General features: G+C 40.6%; 1 protein-coding gene and 1 pseudogene across 1 annotated transcript in view; one reads left to right on the top strand and one right to left on the bottom strand.

The window, feature by feature from the left end:
- Positions 1 to 21,320, bottom strand: part of PIR (pirin) — a 215,981-nt gene that overhangs the window by 123,995 nt on the left and 70,666 nt on the right. The window lies entirely within an intron of this gene.
- LOC145536264 (transcription factor E2F6 pseudogene) lies at positions 18,537 to 19,392 on the top strand (annotated as a pseudogene).

The following is a 21,320-nucleotide window of genomic DNA, read 5'->3' as shown; positions in this document are numbered from 1 at the left end:
TGCCTCATTGACTTGTGTTTCACCATATGATTTGATTTGACCAATGAAATATGGACAAAGATGACAAGTGTACTGGTTCGGGCTTCCTTGGTGGCTCAGACAGTAAAGAATCTGCCTGCTAATGCAGGAGACCCAGGTTTGATCCCTGGGTCGGGAAGATCCCATGGAGAAGGAAATGACAACCCACTCCAGTATTCTTGCCTGGGAAATCCCATGGACAGAGGAGCCTGGCCTGCTACAGTCCATGGGATTGCAAAGAGTCAGGCATGACTGAGCGACTATCACACACAGACCACCAGTTCTGAACCAAAGCACTAAAAAGCACAGCATGTCAATCTGGATCCAATCAGGAAACATAATGATTTGAGTAGGGAAAGTTTGTGCTGTTCTTCGTCACTCAGTCGTGTCCGACTCTTTGTGACTCCATGGACTGTAGCCAGGCTCCAAGAATCCTGGAGTGGGTTGCCATGCCCTCCTTCAGGGGATCTTCCCAACCCAGGGATCGAACCCAGGTCTACCGCATTGCAGGTGGATTCTTTACTGTGTAAGCCACCAGGGAAGCTCATAAGTACTGCAGTGGGTAGCCTATCCCATCTCCAGGGGTCTTCCTGACCCAGGAATCGAACCAGGGTCTCCTGCATTGCAGGTGGATTCCTTACCATCTGAGCTACCAGGGAAAGTTTAGTAGAACGAATTATTAAACCACAATAAACACAAACATAAAGGGAACTCTAAATGATGCCCAGGTATAAGAGAGAGTACTCCAGGAAGGACAAACTTGGAAGAAGGCTGCTTCCCCAGGATAGGCTTAGATCTCACTGGAGAGGGACATGGCTGCAGCCTTTTGGATAGTGAAGATGTGTGCTGGGTTGCCCTGGTCAGAGCTGGTCCACAATCACCAGGTATGAGGAAACAACTCTTTGGGGTACAGGTGACCTGAGGCTGATGGGCAGGAGCACAGAGTGAGTCAGGGTATCTGAAGCCCACTCATTGGCAAGGTGGTACACAGGCTGTGATATGTGGTGTCCGTGCTGAGAAGGCTGTAGGAAACACCCTCAGGGGTACAAGTGAGCCAAGGCTTGCAGGTGGGTACACGGAGAGAGCCGGGGAACCACTGCAGCGTGAGGCCTAGAGTATACCAGTGTCCACATTAGGAGAGTCATGCCTTGTATGTCCATGTGCCAGGCTGTGCCATCAGTGGTGATGGCGCACTCTGAGCACACAACTGGGGCAGAGCCTGACTAGATGTTTCTACACACATGCACTCTGCAAGAAAAAGTAACAGCACACTGGATCCAGGAAAAGAAGCCCTTTCCTCCAGAAAATTTCCCTCCACTGACAAAGCTTATTGTAAAGGACAAATGACAAAAGAGTCTGGTCTACTACTGTAAAGGAAGTACTGAAGGGTGAAGTTAAAGAGTTGAGAGCAATAAACTGTAACTGGCTCTTTTGAGCTGCTACCCTCCACGAGAAGAGCACGGCCCAGAGAGTCACTGTTTCCTCAGACTGAGTCTACAATGTGGAGTTTGGCTTACCCGAGCTGTGATCGTTGAAATGACAGCCAACTTCGAAACCCATGAGAATAAAATAAATGTTCATCATGGTAAACTCTTGAGTCTTTTGAAGCTATTTGTTATATTAAAAAAATTAACACATCCTATTTTCCTCATGTCCCTTGTGTCTGTGCCTAAATTATAAGAGGAACTCAACATGTATCTTTAAATGGGCTGTTATTCAAACTTTGGAGCCATTTTCTGATTGCTCTGAAGGTTTAGCCCAGGTGCGATCTAATGGGCTACAGACTGAGTCATCATTTTAGGTACACGGCAGAATAGGAACCACACCATGAAGAATCTTACTGGATTTTGAATCTAATCTTTATTAAGAAAAAAACCCCTAAACCCAGGACTGCTTTTCTCAGCTTTTGGAATCCATGAAGTTCCTTAAGTGGCCTAGCTTCATCATCTAAATTGGTACCTTTTTGATGTGGCTTTGGGGGAACAAGGTAAAAACTAATCAGAAAAAGACTACCTTGTATGTGAACTGCCTATAGTGCAAAGAGTGAATTTATGAGTGAAGAGAGAAAACAGATAATCTAAACATAGCCTCTACTTGTAGGGCTGTAACTGTCATAAGTTAATTTTACGTTCCAATCTTTTTCTCCTATTTGGGGTCAGAGCACACATCACACCCTCATGTATAACTGACTAACAGTGAAGGATTCTGTCCTTTATTGATTATGTTGATCTCACTTTCATTACACCACAAAGAACCATCGGCATTAAGACATTCTTTGGTCAACTGAAATTATTTTATAAATATCTTTGCTATAGAGATATGAATCTTTTTCAAGGATACCTGGTAGAAATGTGGGCATGGTATTTTAAACATGATTGTTGGTTTCACCACAGTTGCTGGCCATCACTATCAGAGGACTGAAGAGTTTGACTGGGCTTCTCATGATGCCCTTAGTAGTAGAGTTGCCCCCTAACTTGTGACTAGCGCTGTGTTAGAAGAGTTGATTATCATTTCTCTGTCTGTCTTGAAATCTCAGCCTCAAAGTCACCTGTTCTGTATCTGGTCTCACTGTGGACTTTGTGCTGCTGCTGCTATTTCTTCTTCCAAGTCATCACTACTCTGGGTTTTGAGTTGGTTTTCCATAGTGGGTTTCACCCATTTTTTAAACACAATGTTAACCCTTCCTTCAACTAATGGTATATATATATATATACTCGTCTATTTTGCTTCCAAAGATGTTCACTAAAGTGCTTTCACAATAAAGTCATACGTTCTGTTTGTATTATTTTAGGTCCATAACCACTCTATCTTTTAGACTTTTATTCTCCCCTTTCTCTACTCTTAACACTCATCTAAAGAATCTAAAATTGGTTTCCATTTACATTTGTTTACTCTTTTCCTAGCCTCTTTTTTTCTGAGCTGGAATAACTTTTGAGATGTAGCTATGAACAAAGTTTTTCAAAGAATAGAAATGATATGATCACTTATAAAGGAAGCCTACAAACAAGATGTAGATCTAGAGAGAATTTTGGACAAATTCTCTCCAGCTTTCTCCTTTCGCAGCTGAGGTTTAGATAAAGTAAAGTGACCTACACTAGGTTACTAAGTGATGGCCAATTTGGGTCCAAGACTCAAAAACCTTTCTTCTCTGCCAGTTCTCTTTCCACTGTATCATGCCACAGAATCAGAAAATGGGAGAGCAGGAAGGCATGTGAGGGATCACTCTATCCAACCATACTATTTTAAAGACAAGGAACCAGTGCCAGGGAAATCTGGACATCTGGTCTGACAGTGATATTCTTGGCTTCCGAGAGGCATCCCAGAAGGGCCAACTTGTTCCTTGCAATCTCAAAGTAAGAAGTACTTCAGTAAATCTCTAGACCAAGGACTGACCCTGGTGAGACTACTCATTGAGGGCATCTGTAGCTCATACCCTCATGCTTGTTAGGCAGCTGGGCCATCCTCATGAGCAGGCAGAAGGACAAATGTGCTAGAAAATCTCTCCCAATAAGAACATCACCCCATAATATCCTTTTTGAGAAATTAATTCTTCTGGGTACTGAAGGCTTCATTCTCACTTATGGAATTCCCTATTAAAATGAACATAATCCTAAAGAATCATTTTGAGTCATTTCAGATGTTATTAAGTAATATTTCAAGAGTTTTCTCTGCAAGAAAGGCTCCCCTGATGTGCTTTTGAAATAAAGGAAGGAAACCAGGAGAAAAGATTTCTGAAATAAGATGCTTCTCCTCAAATCAAGTTCCCTAAACCACACTTAGGCCTGAGTTGGATTTAAATCCTTGCTGCCTTACAGAGGCAGCAATTCTTAGCAAACACAACCACACTGAACAGTTTCATCAAAATTATGCAAAATGTAGGCAGAATCCCTAGATTTCTCTCTTCTGTCTCATTTTGCAATCATTAAATATCCCACATAGAGGGAAGTGGACACATTGGAGCTGAGGCTTATGTGAAATAATCTAAACACATTCTTGATTTTATTTACAATCTACATATTTTATCATCAATTCTGATGCACCCCCACCACCCCATTTTAGTATTTCCAAAGTTAAGGTGTTTCTAGTGGTTGGTTGTATCTTACAAGTATTGGCAGCCAGATAGGTGGTCATTATCATGTAGTTATTTATGGCACACCAGCTCCATCATTGTGTTTACACTGTTGTCATTTCAACTGATTTATACACTGTTATTACCACACATGTTAAACTTAACTGGCATTTAAAATATCTTCCACAGATTATTCTATGATTTGGTACGGAGACATTAAGATATTGCAAATACAGTTTGGTAGAAGACCAGCATTAGGGTGTAAGTCTGATATTAGGAAAAAATAGCTGTCATCGAAAGAGTAATGACAATTCCTCTTTTTTTTTTTTTTCAATGCGATGACCAAGTGCTTTATGGGATCTAGGAAGGAAAGATAATCATAGGTAGATGAAACACTGTTACATTTTAGTATGCACATATTTGCAGAAAACTTTACCTACATCTCCCAAGAAAGACTATACCAACATCAGCATTTGGAGAATTTTTTTCCAAACTGGCAGCTTGAAAGAAAATCTTGAGAATAATAGTGAAGTGTCATTTTAAGAAATGCTGTATTACTAAAGCTCTTAATGGAACTAAGACAAGATCATACATATTCTATGGTATAATATAGATACAAAAACAAAATATGGACATAGAAATTCTGTGCTGAAAATTAACTTAAGAGTTCAACAAAAGTTACATGCACCCCAATGTTCACAGCAGCACTATTTACAACAGCCAAGACATGGAAGCAACCTAAATGTCCATCAACAGATAAATGGATAAAGGAGATGTAGAACGTATATACTATAGACTATTACTCAGCCATAAAAGGAATGAAATAATGCCACTTGCGGCAACATGGATGGATCTAGAGATGATCATATTAAGGGAAGTAAGTCAGACAGAGAAAGAAAAATATCATATGATATCACTTATGTGTATGTGGAGTCTAAAAAAATGATACAAATGAATTTATTTACAAAACAGAAATAGACTAAAAACAAACTTATGGTTACCAAAGGGGAAGATAGGGGAAGGAGGAATAAATTAGGAGGCTGGGATTAACAGATATACACTACTACATATGAAACAGATAGACAACAAGGATCTACTGTAGAGCACAGGGAACTATATTCAATATCTTATAAAATAAATAATGGAACAACTATGAAAAAGTATATATATATACATTGATACATTTACACACACACACATATATATATAACTGAATCACTTTGTTGTACACCTGAAACTAATACAACATTGTAAATCTATACATCGATAAAAAAAAGTTTGACAATTTGAAAAATCTCTATGAATTAAAAGTTTATTTTGTTCATATGTCCCTTTTGATGTATGCATAAGAGCAAAGCATTCTTAAAATCTATGTTTAAAATCAAGGTCTTAAAGTTTCAAAGTAATTAGGAAGCACTATGACATAATTTAATTTGAGCCATTTTTTCTTTCTTAGTGTTAAATGAATAACTTATAACTGATGACATCTTGGATTCAGTGGCAAAGCCTGGAAAACTCCAGGTCCTCCAGCTGTCAAATACTTTGCATTTTGTCCATTTATAGAATGCACCCAGTGAACAGAAGAGAGTTGATGAACAAAGAAAAGGAGGAACAATAACTGTTACAAAATGTGTCTGGCAGAATTTTTAGGTAATAGCAGTATCTGTCAGGGAAGGAAGCTGTCCCTTGAGTCTATTTTCAAGTTACTTTGACATTTGCAACTCAAAACTGATCACTTTTTACCCAGTGGCTGAACTTCTGCTGAAAAATTATCAGAGGCATGAACCTGAATTATCTTGATTTGCTGGATGGGATAATTACCTATGATGATTTTGTAATCATACCTGTGAAGGCTGTACAGGAGGCCAAATACAGTTATGGAGTTAACCTTTTAATTACTTTGGTTGTTGTTAAGCAGCAGGTACTCAGATAAACTGTGGAGGGCAAAGTCAAATTCACCTTCTCAGGCACTGTGATCCACATGTGGCCCCCTCCCCCACAGATGGCTGCCAAGCGCTGAAGATTTGGGTCCTCTTACACTACATCCTACAGGCTCTGATTGTAGCACCTATGTGATCGTAAATGGGGAAGATAATTTGCCGGCTTCTGGCATGTAAATGACTGGTCAGTTAAGACTTTTCACCATAATGGCCTTTCTTCAGTTACACCACCATTAAGACAATTTCTTTCTTTTCTTTTTCAGAATTATGACTTTTAAAAAAAGCAAAACAACAATAAATGCAAGTCCAGTGCTGCTGCTGCTGTTTAGTCGCTTCATTTGTGTCCAACTCTTTTCGAACCCATGGACTGTAGCCCCCAGGCTCCACTGTCCATGGGAATTCTCCAGGCAAGAATACTGGAATGGGTTGTCATGCCCTCCTCCAGGGGATCTTCCCAACCCAGGGATCGAACCCAGGTCTCCTGCATTGAGTGCTGATTCTTTACCATCTGAGCCACCAGGGAAGCCCAAGAATACTGGAGTGGGTAGCCTATCCCTTCTCCAGAGAATCTTCCTGACCCAGGAATTGAACCAGGGTCTCCTGCATTGCAGGTGGTGGATTCTTTACCAGCTGAGCTACCAGGGAGGCCCCAAAAAGTCCATTAGAAGTAAATTTTCAGCATTACAATTTCAGACAAAAATGTGCCCACTAATTTTATTTGGCATTATAGTGCTTATAGTAAGATAATGTCATTGAGAACAGGTATGAATAAATCTTCATTTTATAACATACAAATTGCATAGTTTAAGTTTCAAATTGTTTTTGTTACCTTTATAAAGTTGTTGTTGTTATGGAATTGATATATATTTCCACCTGTGAAATTGTGTTTGAGTATCTTGATTGGGATGGAAGGCATTATAATTCTCATTAAAATTAAAAGAATTAAAGATTTTAAATTTTAATAGCTTTTCATTTGGCAGCAGGTCTTTTCAGGGAATTAATGAAGGAATAGATATATTGATACTTAAGAGTCCTGGATTTAAAGAAGAAATAACTGGACTTCCCTGGTGGCACGGTGGTAAAGAATTTGCCTGCCGATGCAGAAGACAAGGTTTTGATCCCTGATCAGGGAAGATCCCACGTGCTACAGAGAAACCTAAGCCTGTGCGACACAACTACTGAGCCCATGTATCCCAATTACTGAAACGTGTGCACCCTAGGGCCCATGCAATGAGAAGCCCAGAATGAGAAATCGTGCAATGAGAAGCCTGCAAGAGAAGCCACTGCAATGAGAAGCCTGTTCACCGCAGCTAGAAAGTAGGCCCTGCTCACTACAACTAGAGAAAAGCCTGTGCAGCAATGAAGACCCAGCACAGCCAAAAATAAATAAAAAAATATGTATTTTAAAAAGAGCTCAAAAAAAAAGAAATAACTTTGCTAATGAGTATATGGTACAAAAATATTTCCAGCTTTGAAGTTTCTGGAGATTCCTTAAGACAACCATGAAAGACTAGCCCCAGGCTTGATCTTGGCTTGAAGCCCACAGGCATAATACCAAAAGGCTCAAGTGTGGAAGGAAGCGTGTGCCAGGTTCACTGGGATGCTCTTCTAGACCATTTGTTTTCTCTTTTGCCATGATTTATACCTAACTCAGTGGTTTGTCTTCTCATCTTTGTATCCCCACTACCTATTTTAGGGTCTTCCACGGAGTCCACACTAAATAAGTGTTCACAGGTTTTTTTTAAGGCCAAATTTTCCTTAAGTTTTTAAATTGTACTTTTTATTTTTTATTTTTTTTATTTTTTTATTTTTTTTTGCTTTGTATTGTGCCTTTTTTTTTTTTTTTTTTAAATTGTACTTTTTAGGTGTAATTAGTAACTCCCAATTTTTCTGCAGAAGAAAACACTGCCAGCATTTGACATGAGAATTTTAAATCTTCAGCTTTAAACAAATTATGTTCATACTGAAGGGGAGCAGAATAACACCCCTAAATATGCCACTTTCCTTTAAGGATTATCTTGAGCCGGTTGTTTTTAAGAAACTGCAGACACAGGAGAGGCTCTGAAAACCCAGCAAAAATTACTCTTTTGTAAGAGACATTTACATTCCCCCAGGAAGAGGAAAATGACTAAATCACTAGAAACTCTTACCAATGGATAAGCCATTGACTTAAATCTGCATAACAATCATAATCTTGCTTACTATGCTTTTCCTGGTAATCTCCCATAAGCATGCTGCACCTCCCCACCCCACACCTCCACTCCCCCCACCCCCACCCCCGCCATCAGATTTCTTCTGTCTTTAGCTAACAAAAGACAGGTTTTGAAGGTGGTGGTGGTTTGGGCCATTTCAGGAGTTACTCAGTTTTCCTGGGTCTTTCTCATGTATACAGGAGGTGTACATGTTATAAAACCTCAGTTTGTTTTTTTCCTGTTAATATGTCTTTTATTAAAGGAGGTCTCAGCCAAGAAGCTAGAAGGGGAGAGGCAAAATTATTTTTCCTCCTTGTAATATAAACAAAGGGGAATTTAATTACCTTTATTTGGTAAATTTTGCCTTCCTCCGGTCCCATGTACCCTTCTACCTGGATGTAACTGAGCTTGTACAAAGTCAAGATTGAGAACCTCCAGAATAGAAGTATTCAAGGAAAAGAAGAGTTATCAATGACACAGGTTAAATCAAAACAGAAAGAAAATTAGTATAAAGACTCATGAGCATATCTCTGAAGACAAATCTCCATATTAGATCAGTGAATTGCACATTAACTCATCAGAATGTTTGAAAGTTTGCATAAAGCAAAAGGAGACAGGTAACACACGAGCATTTACAAAGCACATGCATTTACCATTATTAAGAGTTTCTAGTGCAGTAAACTGAGCAAGCTGGGGTTGACATGAGACATTTTGAGTAGACTGAGAGGCGTTCAGGTTTGGGATAACATTTTAGAATTTTTACATACCTAGGGTCACAGTCAACTCTAAAACTGTTTAAAGATGTATTTATTCTATAAAACTGGACCTTCCTATATTAACAATACAACAAAAGAGTAATATTGATATATTTGAAACAAGTGATCTCAAGAGCTGAGTTACTTTTTCATTTTAAAAAAAATCTATTTTATTGAAGCATAGGTGATTTACAATGGTGTGTACAAAAGTGTTTTTTTTCTGGTGTATAAAAGTGTTTCTGGTGTATAAAAGAGCTATTTTTTCTTGGTAAGTTTTATTATGTGAAATGTTTAAATACTTTGGATGTAAGTTGCTTTTTCGTTGGCCCCCTGATTTCTAGTTCAGTGATTCTTAACTTGTGGCGGGGGGGGGGGTTGACCTTCAGGGGACATTTGGCAAGGTGTGAAAAATGTGTGAAGACATTTTTGGTTACCTCAGTTGTGAGAGTGAGGAGAGGGTTGCTACTGGCATCCACTGAAAAGAGACCAGGGAATTTATTTTATTCATTGTTTGATCTCTTGGACCTTTGAACATTGCCTGATAAATTGTTGTTGTTTAGTTGGCTAAGTCTTGACAGACTCTTTTGCGACCCCATGGACTGTAGCCTGCTAGGCTCCTCTGCCCATGGGATTCTCCAAGCAAGGATACTGGAGTGGGTTGTCATTTCCTTCTCCAGGGGATCTTCCTGACCCAGAGACCAAATTTGCATATCCTGCTTCCTTTACTACCGGGGAAGCCTTGCTTGATACATAGTCGATGCATAATAAGCTTTTGTTGAATAAGCAAGAAAGTAACTGAATGAATAAATGGATGAATAAAGAATGATACAGTAATTCTCCCTGAGCAATTTTCATTCACTTAGTTTATACTGTGGTGTTGTTCCCTATCAAAGTCTCTGCAAACAGAATTCAAATCTTAGTTTTCCATAATTCTCTCTACTGCACAAGAAAGATGTGCATGAAATGTTCCTTTGGTATCTCTAATTTTCTTGCAAGAGGGCATCAGAGGGCAGACACACTAAAATTAAAACTACAGAAAACTAGCTAATCTGATCACATGGACCACAGCCTTGTCTATTTCAATGAAACTAAGCCATGCCGTGTGGGGCCACCCAAGACGGATGGGTCATGGTGGAGAGGTCTGACAGATTGTGGTCCACTGGAGAAGGGCATGGCAAACCACTTCAGTATTCTTGCCTTGAGAAACCCATGAACAGTGTGAAAGGGCAAAAGGATAGGACACTGAAAGATGAACCCCCCAGGTCAGTAGGTGCCCAATATGCTAATGGAGATCAGTGGAGAAATAACTCCAGAAAGAATGATGGGATGGAGCCAAAGCAAAAACGATACCCAACTGTGGATGTGACTGGTGATAGACGCAAAGTCCGATGCTGTAAAGAGCAATATTGCATAGGAACCTGGAATGTTAGGTCCATGAATCAAGGCAAACTGGAAGTGGTCAAACAGGAAATGGCAAGAGTGAACGCTGACATTCTAGGAATCAGCGAACTAAGATGGACTGGAATGGGTGAATTTAACTCAGATGACCATTATATCTACTACTGTGGGCAAGAATCCCTTAGAAGAAATGGAGTAGCCATCATGGTCAACAAAAGAGTCCGAAATGCAGTACTTGGATGCAATCTCAAAAACGACAGAATGATCTCTGTTCGTATCCAAGGCAAACCATTCAATGTCACTGTAATCCAAGTCTATGCCCCGACCAGTAACGCCGAAGAAGCTGAAGTTGAACGGTTCTATGAAGACCTACAAGACCTTCTAGAACTAACACCCAAAAAAGATGTCCTTTTCATTATAGGGGACTGGAATGCAAAAGTAGGAAGTCAAGAAACACCTGGCGTAACAGGCAGGTTTGGCCTTGGAGTACAGAATGAAGCAGGGCAAAGGCTAATAGAGTTTTGCCATGAGAACGCACTGGTAATAGCAAACACCCTATTCCAACAACACAAGAGAAGACTCTACACGTGGACATCACCAGATGGTCAACACCGAAATCAGATTGATTATATTCTTTGCAGCCAAAGATGGAGAAGCTCTATACAGTCAGCAAAAACAAGACCGGGAGCAGACTGTGGCTCAGATCATGAACTGCTTATTGCCAAATTCAGACTTAAATTGAAGAAAGTAGGGAAAACCACTAGACCATTCAGGTATGACCTAGATCAAATCCCTTATGAGTATACAGTGGAAGTGACAAATAGATTTAAGGGACTAGACCTGATAGACAGAGTGCCTGATGAACTATGGACAGAGGTTCGTGATATTGTACAGGAGACAGGGATCAAGAAAATCCCCATGGAAAAGAAATGCAAAAAAGCAAAATGGCTGTCTGAGGAGGCCTTACAGATAGCTGGGAAGAGAAGAGAAGCGAAAAGCAAAGGAGAAAAGGAAAGATATTCTCATCTGAATGCAGAGTTCCAAAGAATAGCAAGGAGAGATAAGAAAGCCTTCCTCAGCGATCAGTGCAAACAAATAGAGGAAAATGTCATCACAAACTCATTAATGCGAAGTTAGAAAGCACTCAGAAGGAACACAATGATTATCCCTTCCCCATTTTCAGGGAACAACTGGTAATTCCAGCAGGGGAAACACTACCAAAACAGGCAGCTTAGAGAAACAAATGCTGAACGATTAGCCTCACTGGAAAGAGAGAATAAAGATCAATTTTGATGATGAAGAATCTAGAGGAACAGGGGATTAATTCATGGAGGAGGCAACCGCCCCTCCCCCCAGCTAGTCCTTAAAAGACTGAAATATCGGTCATGTTGATGTTTGGTAGAAACCAACACAATACTGTAAAGCAATTATCCTTCAATTAAAAATAAATAATTTTTTTTAAAAGTCTGAAATATTGGTAAAAAGCTGGTGTGGCTGGGACAAAACAGCATACAGGATGAGGAAAACAATCTTTAGGTTGTAGTAAAAGGCCATAAACAACTAAAGCACCATTTTGTTAACTATCACGTTACTCCTAGATCATGAACATCTCATTGTTGCTACAAGAAGTTAAATGAGTGGCCAAGTATCCAGACAGTCAACCAACCCAATCTACTTCCTCATTATACCCGAAGTTCAGAGGAGAAGTGAGAGCATTACTTTGCACTTACAGGCAGGAAAATCAGGTCCCTGAACCATGAAAGCACTGGGTCCCACACTAAGTAACAGAGGAGTATGAGGTAGTCACAGTTTGAGGATCTGTGTCATCTGTGCAATCTTACTTCTAATGGTATTAATGTGTCACTGTACAGACACTATCAGAGGTACACAATGGAAACTTTGTTCCAGAAGTAGCAGCATGGAAGAGGGGACAGGTGTGGGCCTGGATTAGAGGAGCCCACCTGCCTTGTATGGACTGTGTGTGAGCTTGACAAGTCACCATTTCTTTGGCCTCTGTTTCCTCATCTGTAAAATAGGGAGCTAACAACTCCTGCTTTCAGGGTTGCTGGGAGGTTTATAGGTAATGTAGAGAAAGCATGTGAAGCTTCTCATAAAACAGGTAGCTAATATTATTGCATGGCAAATTTCCTCTGTGTTTAATCTTGTGTGGTCAGGCATTTCATTTGGAGTCTACTGATGGATAACTTCGAAGAATCTTTCTTTGCTCTAGTGTTGAACATTTGGAAAAAGCTTTTGTCCTATAATGGTCTATGCTAATTTATTCTAGACTTATTTTTAGTCTCAATGAAGAAACATTATTTTATATTTGGTAACATAAAAGAATGTTTAATGACTAGTTTATAGTCTTTATTATATCCCCTTGAATTTGTCTACTTAAGAACTCTAGGAATGTAGTCTTTCAGACATGAATGGTTTCTGTCTATAACTGTAATCGGGTGGGAGTGGGGCAGATGGGGAAATTTGTTGGGAATTTATTTGGACTACTTTCGAAGAACATTTCCATTAAACTGCCACTTTCCCTCATATGATCTATGCTGGGAAACTGTCGTGGGCACTGCGGGATATTCAGCGGCATTCCCAGCTTCTACCCACTAGATGGCAGTAGCACCATCCAGTTGGTATGACCAGCATGGTCTCCAGAAATTGCCACAAGACTCTGGGTAAGCAAAATCACCCCTAGTTTGAGAACCACTGGCACAGTCTAAAAACCACTTTTAGACTCAAGATGGTTCTAATTTCAAAATGACTGCATTAACCTGGGAGCTTCAGGATATAAATATTGGCCTTTCATTCATAACTAGAGATCCACTTTGACTTTGAAGACCTTCTCCAATGATGGCCCAACCTACAGCTTTAGATCGTGCCCTGCCCTACACATCCAAATTTTAATTCTACCTAAACTAATCCCTGGTTTTAGTTTATCCCCATACTACACCCTGTACTTTTTCCTCTGCTGTCCAGATAGTCATCTAACTTATCCCTTACAGTTTTACTAAATGGCCAAACTTTTCCTGAAGCCCTCCCAGACCTGTTAGAAACGCTAGCTTCTCCCTCTGAACATGAAACTTCAGGCACTGGGCAACTCTTGTTCCTCCTTAATTATTTTCTCACTTTCTTGCAAACTGGAAGTCCTCTGCCCCCACTTCTAAACTCATTTGTATGCTTCTATGTGCACATACACACACAATTTTAATTTCCTTTTGGACAGGGAACATACTGTAGAGGAGAAAGTTATGTTTTTTAATTTGAACCCCTATTTTAAATTTCATGGGCACCTCTAATGGTACACAAATATTTCCTAGAAAAAGCTGCCCTAAGACCACACCCTCCCTTCCACTCTGGCATGTATTATTAGCTTATCTGATTGACCGGAATAGAACACAAACCAGGTTGATTTTATGTGGCAGGGGCAGACCCACAAGAGTTCCCGGAGAGCAAGTGAGCATCAGGTCCTTCACTAACCACAAGAGCACTGTTTAATCTTCAAATATAGCAAGTGAAGAGGGAATTTCAAAAATATCAGTATTTGAAATAACCAATACACATGGTTCAAAATTCTAATGGCATAAAGAGAAAAAGAGGGTTAGAATGAAAATAAATTCTTTCCCACTCTCCCTCACCACCAGTAACCTTCTCCAGAAGGTACATTACCAGCTTCTGGTTATTCTTTCAGAGATAATCTAGGCATACCCAAGAATCAAAGTATAAGTGGAAACCACTTATATGTTGTCCATCAAGAGATGAGCGGATAAACAACACGTGGCATAGCCATATAATGGACTCTTAGTCAGCCAGTAAAAAGAATAAGGTTCTGATATGGACTACAATAGATGAACTTCGAAAACATTATGCTGAGTGAAAGAAGCCAGTCACAAAAGACCACGTACTGTATGATTCCTTTTATACAAAGTGTCTAGAATAGGCAAATTCATAGAAACACGGTGTGGTTGCCAGAGGTTTGGGCAAGTGGTAATGCGGAGTGACTACAAACGGGTAAGGGCTGTCTTCTGGGGGGTGATGAAAACAACTGGAATCAGTGGTGATACCTGTATAATCTTATGAATATACTGCTGCTGCTGCTGCTGTTTAGTCACTAAGTTGTGTCCAATTCTTTGCAACCCCATGGACTGTAGCCCACCAGGCTCCTCTGTCCAAGGGATTTCCCAGGCAAGAATACTGGACTCGGTTGCCATTTCCTTCTCCAGGAGATCTTCCCAACCCAAGGATCGAACCTGGGTCTCCTGCATTAGCAGGATTCTTTACTTCTGAGCCACCTGGGAAGCTTAGGAATATATAAAAGTCACTAAATTTTCAAAAAAAGCTTTGTGAATGTACATTTGTATCTGTCATTATATGTTCATTTTCTAACAACCATCTTCTTCTATTATTGCTATCTGAATTTTGTGACTTTGTTTTCTTCGCATCAGTGTAGCCTGTGGAAGTCACCATCCATTCAAATAATCCATCTTCCACACAATAAATAATAAACCATTTTTAAAAAAAGAACAAAGGTATAGTCTTTGCTCTTTATACAAATCCTACATTATGCTGTAACAATTTTGTACTTTGCCTCTGCCACTTTCCAACTATCACAGAGATTATTCTTTATCAGGACCTATCAAGCTGTGGCATTCTTCTAACAGCTGGGTTGTATGTTACTGTATGGACACATCCAAGTAAACCACTAATTCTCAACTGGGGACAATGTGGCGGGCCCCCTGCCCAAAGCAGACAGTTGGCAGTATCTAGAGACATGTTTTGTTGTCACCACTGGAGATAAACAGGTACTATTAGTATCTGGTGAGAAGAGGATGGGGATGCTGCTAAACATCCAAAAATGCACAGCTCCCCCTCCCTCCCACAACAAAGAATGATCCACCCAAAATATCAGTAGTACCAAGAGTGATAAACCTCCATTTAAACAGACCATGATTCATGAAAATTTATTTATAATATCTGCTTTTACAATGTTGTATAATATTCCAATTTCCAGATATATAATAATTTCCTGATATATAATCGCCACATATATAATCACTCCCCTTTATTTTAGATACTTTGTTCATTTTTTAACTTTTTAATATTGCACTGGAAGAAACACTTGTATAACAAGCCACTGTTCTCACACTGGGCTTTTTTTTTCAGGAAATTATTAGATTCCTACAAGTAAGGTAACTGGGTTAAAGGAGAATGTTTTTGCCCTGGAATTATATGGGGCTCTTATTATTATTATGAATGGGATTCCCCCACATTTTATCTAGTTATTGTCTTTGTGCAGGAAAGTGGGTGACTTTTGCAGTTATTCTCTATCCAGCCATTTACTTTTTTTTCTGTCTGTACCACGTGGCATGTGGGACCTCAGTTCCCCAAACATGGTTTGAACCTGTGCACCCTGCATTGGAAGGCAGAGTCTTAGCCACTGGATCACCAGGGAAGTCCCTATCTGGCCATTTAAGACACTTTTGGTTGATGTTCTTAGCATGGCGGTGCCAAGGGGTATCCCTTGAATGAGGGAAGACTTTAGTATCTTTTCTATAATCTATTAGCGTCACCCTCAATTCATGCCAAGTAAACATATGCACTAACATCCATCCATGTGCTGAGCTGTGACCATAATTTCCTCCTCCAATCACATCACCACCCAAAGCTGGATGCAGCCACCATGGGGTTTCCTTTAGTAGCATATTACCCAAAAGAATTTGTTTCCTCCTCCTTTCCAATACGTATAACTCTTATTAATGGCCTCAAAGCTTCCAGACCCATATTCAATCATGACAGTGCTGGTAGACATTCTCATCTTTTTTCTCAGTGTCAGGAACTTGTCAATACCTCCATGTTTAGAGATGACAGAGGATGTTCCTTGAACAAGGGTCTTTCTGATGTTCAGAAAATATCCTTCTTTCCTAGCTTTCCTATTTTTTTCTTTCCAGAATAGATTTTGAATTCAACTAAAGTCTTTTTTTCCCCCAGCTTTGATTCAACAATGGTATGTTTTGGGTTTGAAAGTACAATGAGTTAGTAAAAACAGGTTGCGTGGGAGACAGGAGGTTTGGGTCCAGCTGTAAGTTTTAGGTATGAATCACCAGAACCCTACCCTTCCTCTCGGGATATTGTTCAGGGGTTGCATGCAAATGCCACTGGCTGCCAACCAGTAAACATAAGTGTGGCTTTTCTGATGGGCACACCCTTGGAAATAGAGCAGGTCTGTTCTCCTGAACAAGATCAAAGAACCTGCTGAGGCTTGTAGTAAAAAACGTGATAAAACATTTCTAAGCCCAGCTAAGGAAAGAATGGATCAGACCATCCTAAAACAGCCCTGCAAAGCAGGCAGGACAGTTACGCCTAACCATCCTTCAACTGAAGCAGGAGTGACCAACAGCATTGGTTTCTCCAGGAACAACGGGTTCCCAGGAACACAGGTCTTTCAGTGCTAAAACCTGGAAAAAGTCCCAAGGCTCTAATTAAAAGGACAAATTTAAAAGGCACAAAATGTGTTTCTTCTCAGGGCAGGTGAAGGGTTCATCAATGGTGTGTGAACTTGAAGTACTTCTCGTTCAGGTGAAACTAAACCTGGGCAGGGTGTGGATTAAAAAGGAAGAGTGCTGTGCATTTTTTCAGATGGTTCTTTGTTTCTGACCATTAGAATTGCCCTAAACAAATTAAGATATCAGGCCAGTCCACAAATAGGTAACTGGAAAATCATTCCACCCTTTACCACAAGCCTTTTCAAAACAATGCTTCTCGGAGTACAAACTCCAGGCAGGAAATACTGCATACATTTCCCCCTTTGTCTTGGGACCATCAGTTGTGCCTTCTCCTCCAGGGTCTTCCTTCTTCCTAAAGTTTTCTGCAAGTTTTTAACAGAAAATACCTCACTATACAAAGTGAAGAGTTAAATTTTAGAAAATAATTAGCCATTAACTCAATAAAATCAGGCTCTTGCTCTTGGCTCACAGTTATATTTCTTGAATAAAGAAGATGTGGTATACACACACACACACACACACATATAAATACACAATGGAATACTCCTCAGCCATAAAAAAGGAACGAAATAATGCCATTTTTGCAGCAACACAGATGCAACTGGAGATTATCATACTAAGTCAGGAAGAGAAAGACAAATACCATATGATATCACTTTTATGTGGAATCTAAAATATGACACAAATGAACTTATCTACTCCTGCAGTGGAAGCATGGAGTCCTAACCACCAGACTGCCATGGAATTCCCTGTAGATTTTTGAAGTTCATATTAAAAAACAGCTGAAAACATATACACAATGGAATATTACTCAGCCATTAAAAAAAATACATTTGAATCGGTTCTATTGAGATGAATGAAACTGGAGCCCATTATACAGAGTGAAGTAAGCCAGAAAGAAAAACACCAATACAGTATACTAATGCATATATATGGAATTTGAAAGATGGTAACGATAACTCTATATGCGAGACAGATAAGAGACACAGATGCATAGAACAGTCTTATGGACTCTGAGGGAGAAGGTGAGGGTGGGACGTTCTGGGAGAATAGCATTGAAACATGTATATTATCATATGTGAAACAGAACACCATTCCATGTTCAATGCATGAGACAAATGCTCAAGGCCGGGGCAATGGGATGACCCAGAGGGATGGGATGGGGAGGGAGGTGGGTGGGGGGTCCAGGAGGGGAACACATGTAAACCCATGGCTGATTCATGTCAATGCATGGCAAAAACTACTACAATATTGTAAAGTAATTAGCCCCCAACTAAAATAAATAAATTTATTTAAAAAAAAAAATAAAAAAAAATAGAAAATAAATAAATAAATAAAAAACAGCTCAAACTTGGGTTACCTACACTCTTGGGGGAAACTCGTGAGGGAAACAGTTGATTCTAGTTATTCACAGTAGTGATGTTCTATTTCTGCTTATTTAACTTATATGCAGAGTACGGACATGGGAAGATGGTGGGCCTGGCATCCTGAGGTGCATGGGTCACGGCGCTCTTTAGCCTACCTGTGTCCCACCTCCCCGCCACTCCCTTACCACCCGGGGCCCTGTGTGTTGTGTTGGGGGGGGTGCGCCCGAGGAGAGCGGGAGAAGGCGGGAGAGCTCTCTGGGGTGTGAGGGGAGGAGCGACCGGCCAGGCAGCATGAGTCAGCAGCGGCCGGCACGGAAGCTGCCCAGCCTGCTTGTGGACCCGGCAGAGGAGACAGTGTGCCACCGCTGCCACGACCCCATCAACGTGGAGGGTCTACTGCCATCAAAAACAAGGATTAATTCAGAAGATAATGTACAATATGTGTCCATGAGAAAAGCACTAAAAGTGAAGAGACGTCATTTTGATGATATATCACTGGTTTATTTAACTCGAAAATTTATGGATCTTTTCAGATCTGCTCCTGGAGGCATTCTTGACTTAAGCAAGTTTGCAACAAAACTGGGAGTACAAAAACAAAGAGTGTATTGCATCACCAACGTCTTAGATGGAAACGACCTGGTTGAAAAGAAGTCTAAGAACCATATTCAACGGATAGGATCTGATCTTAGCAATTTTGGAGCAGTGCCCCAACAGAAGCTGCCGCAGGAGGAGCTGTCTGACTTATTAGCGATGGAAAATGCCCTGGATTAGTTAATTAAGGATTGTGCTTAGCAGTTGTTTAACAGATAACAAAGAAAATGAAAGACTAGCATATGTGACGTATCAAGACATTCACAGCATCCAAGCCTTCCATGAACAGATTGTAATTGCAGTTAAAGCACCGGCAGAAACCAGACTGGATGTTCCAGCTCCCAGAGAGGATTCGATCACAGTACATATCAGGAGCACCAAAGGACCAATGGACGTTTATTTATGTGAAGTGGAGCAGGCTTCCCATTCAAGTAATAAAACGTCAGACAGTGTAGAGACCTCTTCATCCAAAAGCAAGCCTCCGGAGCACCCTCAACCTGATAAAGAAGAAAATCCTCCACAGCAAAGTGAAGAAGTGCTTGAAGTGACCAACTGATGGTGTTTGAGGTACTGTTCATTGAGCCTCTTGGACTCCTGTGTGGATGAAGATCCTCAGAGCAATAAATCGTCCCAGCCATTTTCTCATTCTTGGTAGCCGCAAGAAGGCCAGGAGTACCTCCAAGCACTTTTGCTCCTTAGATTCCTGGATAATGACGGTTTCTGCATTTGAAAACAGCTCTTTTTATAGTTATTCACTGCTTTTTTGCCAGTGAAGCAGTCATCTTGCCTACAGAAACTACTGAATCACACGAATATCACTGAAACAGACAGACAGGCGGGGTGGACAGTTCCTCGTAGACACTGCCCTTTGCTGCGTGGAACACATGTCTTCAACAAAAGAAGTTGCCTTACACGGGTTCATGTCTGCGTGGATGGGTGTGCACATGAACCTGAGGTGACATCTTTGTACATATTTATAACGTCTAGATCACTGGTGAAATACATCTGAGTGAGACTGTTCACCCTTGTACAGCCAAAATAATGTAAATATGGAAAGTAACAGACACATTCTCATTTCCATGGTATCTATAGCTTATTAGAATCCTCTGAATGAGGGTTAGGAGAGTTTCTTCCCTACCTTCTACATGTAGAAATACCATAAATGTGTGTGCACTTAAAGTTTGTGGAGTTAATGTAAGTATTTCAATATGGTTTCCCAGTGCTAAAATTGGACTTCAGGCTCCCTACAGAGTCATTGTGTCCAAGCAGACTGGTGATGTGCCCCAAGCTTTGGGGACAAGTGTAGAAATGCCATCAGCTCATGACTGAATTCCTGGCAAGACATGAATTCAGTCATGGTGACAGTTGGAAACTATTTTAACCTTTTTTGCAAGATTTTGTAGAATGTTTCTGTACGCAGCCTTGCTCTTCAACCAGAGGGGTTTATTGACGATGAGTCAGTGGCCCCCTGCCCTCGCTCCAGCTCTAGTCCCACGTTCCCGAGCACCTCGCTCTTTCTACCTCATTGGGTAAGTCATTACCACTCTGCGCCTCAGTTTACTCAGTAGTTTACCATTAGACTGTGAGCTCCTTGAGGGACTTTGTTTTAATTATTGTTAAGTCCAGCACCTTGTGCTACTCCTGGCAATTAAAAAGCACTCAATAAATGTCTGAACAAATCAGGTGAGTGACTGAGTGAATGGTAGAATTAGACTGATAATACTTGGCTCATACCATACAAGATTCTTACATCATTCAGATTCGTATTTTAAACTTCTCTCACTTTCAAAGAAAGAATTGAAGCAACGTGAGATTAGGACCATGTAGAAAAGAGTTACATTAGGAATCAAAAATCAACATACTGGAAAATCATGCCAAGTATTTAGGATGTGCACACCTCTGAGCTCCAGTGGCTTTTGCAGTCCCGTCCCTCAGCTGAACACCAGCCTCTTCCCTCCTCACAGTCCATACCGGCTGCCTCTGCAGGTCTTGGCCACACGGCAGTTGTGTGTATAGGTCAAGTGCTCTGTGGAGGATTCCAGGCTCTGCATTGTCGATTTGGCAGCTGTCAGTTACGTGTGATGGCTAAACATGAGAGTGGATGAGGCCACCTAATGAGAGGGTACCAGCAGGAGAAGGGGAAAGGACCGTCAGCATTTATTTTAAGGGGAGGTACCCACTCCAGTTTCTTGCCTGGAGATTTCCACGGGGACACTGAGTCAGACGCGACTGAGCGATTTAATATTTTCACTTTCACCAAAGAAAAAGCCTTTCCCAAGAGCGTAAAAAGAGAGGAAGAGGGAAAAAACGGCTGAAGAAGGTGGTGTCCCCAAAACCCACAAAGGAAGTATGGCCACAGGTGATAGTGTTGTTTCTAAGCAGCAGTTCCTTACTTGTGAAATGTGACAAGTGTTCTTTGCAAATCGTTCTGAGAGTAAAAGGAGATCGTGTAAACGAAAGCCCTCTGTAAACTGTAGATGTGTT

The sequence above is a fragment of the Giraffa tippelskirchi genome, chromosome X (assembly GCF_054371585.1).
Source record: "Giraffa tippelskirchi isolate mGirTip1 chromosome X, T2T-mGirTip1v1.2.pri, whole genome shotgun sequence".
Lineage (NCBI taxonomy): Eukaryota > Metazoa > Chordata > Mammalia > Artiodactyla > Giraffidae > Giraffa > Giraffa tippelskirchi.
The sequence above is the reverse complement of the archived record's forward strand: the minus strand, read 5'-3'. Positions and strand labels throughout refer to the sequence as shown.